The sequence below is a fragment of the Python bivittatus genome, unplaced genomic scaffold (genome assembly GCF_059951505.1).
Source record: "Python bivittatus isolate LINGU-HERP-01145 unplaced genomic scaffold, Pbiv_v1 ctg000070_np1212, whole genome shotgun sequence".
Lineage (NCBI taxonomy): Eukaryota > Metazoa > Chordata > Lepidosauria > Squamata > Pythonidae > Python > Python bivittatus.
The window spans coordinates 33,879,342-33,882,436 of record NW_028277034.1 but is presented as its reverse complement, the minus strand read 5'-3'; the positions used below and the strand labels follow the sequence as shown (position 1 = coordinate 33,882,436).

The 3,095-nt window shown below is 33.2% G+C and overlaps 1 pseudogene; it reads left to right on the top strand.

The window, feature by feature from the left end:
* The first annotated feature begins 383 nt into the window (after nt 1-383).
* On the top strand, nt 384-474 carry LOC112542169 (U6 spliceosomal RNA; annotated as a pseudogene).
* Nucleotides 475-3,095: the final 2,621 nt, after the last annotated feature.

Sequence of the window (3,095 nt, the reverse complement as noted above, 5' to 3'; positions counted from 1 at the left end):
GGCTGGTGATGATGAGACACAGGGCCTTTAGAAGCACAGCTTTTTCAGTCCCGGCACACTGCCAATAGCAATTCTTTCTGAAACAGTTCACCACTACCTTTTCTTGTAGCTCTAAGTGAGAGGCTATATATTTTTTCCTAATCTTTTAGATTTAAGTTTATTTTATATTAGATTGTTTAAACTTCTTAAACAAGCAATTCAATAATGTAGGCAGAAGCCTTTCCTCACTGTGCAACATGAGATTCTTAAACTGAATGTTTAATGTTTAGTAGTGAAAAATGGTCCAGCTATAAAGACATACATTTTTTTATGAAAACAAAGATGTACGTACATGTTTCTGAGCCACTAATAATCAAGGCCAGTAAGATTAAATATCTGCTTATGTGCTTGCTTCAGCACAATAAAATTGGATAGATACAGATAAGATTAGCATGGCCCCTGCAAAGGATCTCTGTTTATTGTTTTATTATTGTTGCTGAAAATCATACTCAGAAATTGTCTCTCTGTTGCAAACTATGTGGATGCATCTAAGTAAATACTGAGTACAATTCTTATCTCACCCTGCAAGTCACATTGTATCATTGCTTGTAAAATACAGAAAATACAGAAAAGTTCTGCATTTTGGGGATCAGCATACAAGGGTTGTTTAGTAATTCACCAGCTTACACATTCTTTTAGTATTCTTTTCTATAATTAACAATATCAATAATGATTTTAAAATTAATTTTATATATTTTTAAAGAAAATATACATATCCACAGACTCAAAAACACTCTAGTTTTCACATTGAAAAGTGTACATTTTTAGAGAAAAATCTGTAAGAGGAAACTTCTTGACTTATAATTTTTACGCCCCTTCTCAAGGTGAGGTTTGTTTTGTCTGCTCAAGCAGGACACAAGAGTAATTCAGTTTCCAAACACTTTATGATGAGCTTGCAAAGCCAGGTCAAGCACGGAAATGTTTAGAAACATTCCGTAGGCAAGACCCTGATACAAACACAATAGGTTGTATTTATAATTGAGCAAGAAAACATCACAGTTGTGTAGGAATATGATTGGTTTCAAAGAAAATCCAGAGACAAAGGTAAGTGGATCTGACCTGTACTGTATAACAGCACAACTTTCCACAAGTTCTAACAGTTAAGTCCAATTCCTCTCACATCTTGTTCTAATAGTCTTTCTAACCAACTCCTCTTGCATGTAACTCTGACAGTCTAATACAATAAATGCTTTTTCTTGAAACCTACTTGCTAGCTAAATATTTGCTACTACTGTTTATACTCTTACTATGCTTAAGAGCTCCATGCTAAAACATTCATTGATATTCAAATTGCTTAAATTCTTCCATGACATGGATCTCAAATGTTGAACATACATTATATCATCATCCACACAGATTTAACAGACATATTCAGCTTCAGATTCTGGCAAAACTATGCCAACAAAACTGAGAAGTGATAATGTACTGCTGGTGTCATTTTGCTTGCCTCTAATGAAGATGACATTGCCAACTCACTATTTCAAGCTTAACAAAACTCTTTATTAGCTGTAGCTGATAGGATAAGCACATTCACTATTCAGGAATGCAGCCTCATAGCTCATAAGACAGATTCACATAGGAACAAAATGTTAATTATTTCTGTCTCTAAGTCTTTTGTGCTTGTATTGACATATTTCATTATTAGGTACTAATCAGTTTTTGGTTTGCATAGTTGTGAAGCCTAGTTTGAATAAGTTAATTATTTTACTGCCAGAAGAAATGAAATAAAATTTAATTAGGGGTCATACACCTCCAGGATGAGTTAATTAAAGGTCTAATCCTACCTTTTGGGAAACTGTAGCTTGTCATATATATCTATATCTATGGAAATATAGATGTATCCATCCCTTCCATAACTGTAATGGATTTTTGATGGGGGATTGGTATTGCCTTTATTCCTCTGTTCCTACAATTTCTAGCTGCATCTTCAGTATAAACAAGTAAAGATAGATAAACTCTTATTGCAATGTGATAAGGCTAAATGTGTAATTGTCAATATTGCACCAGTTAAGTAGGATTTTACTTCTTCATTAGAAGGAGTGATTTATAGCTCCAATAAAACAGATGCTGAACAACATTATCACTCTCAATAATATAACATTTCCATTCAAATGATGTTTTTGCATGCAATGAAAGATCAATCCAGTCATGCTCAGTAACTTGATTTGGACTGAAAGATGAATCTACAATTTATGTCACTCTTCAAGGAAATCTGGACCATTTCAACACTATTGAAAATGTAGCCACTGATACTTTAAATCTAAATAGGAAGCAGATAACCATGACAAAGAAATACATCCCAAATCAATCTACTTTTTCCTCATTCAAGTCTAGAATGCTTTTTTTCAAAAGTTGATCCAAATGTTCACCAATGACATACTGAGACTGTACTATGGTTGTACTTTAAGTAGTGAAAAGGAAAGGAAAGGAAACAGTAATGCTTAAAATAATATTGTTTTATTTAGCAGATTGCAATTTTCTTGATTTATCTATTATTTTAGCTATACAACAGTTATGGTCTAATGCACTGTTATCGTTTTATGTGTAATAATCATTATCTTGATTGTAAAATTAATTTATTATTTGTAGAACTAAAAACTTATTTTGAATGTTTTCCATCTAACTCTGCCAACTATGCAGCTTAATTTAATTATACAAATTCAGTGAATGACTTCATTGTCTGAATAACATTTGAACAAAAATTAATTTGTATAAAATGGAAATGACTATAAAGCTTTTTAAAAAAAACTGAGGCAGATTTTTGGAGGCCAGATGCTGGGGCAATGAATATGGCCAGATTATGCAGTTAGGAGTGGACAGGACTTTGGTGTGGGGAGCTGACTAGCAAGTAACAGAAAGCAAACACTGGACTTACCAACCTGTAGAGAACCTGATGAAGTTTATTGGAGCCTTTGGAGTCCAAATCAAGTACTCAAAATATTACTCAAATATCTAACCAAAGAAGTAAATGGATCTGGCAGCAGCATTTTGAGATTTTTCTCCTGCATTTACAACAGTCTCAATAAGCCTTCCAGCCTGAACTGTGAGCATGTAAG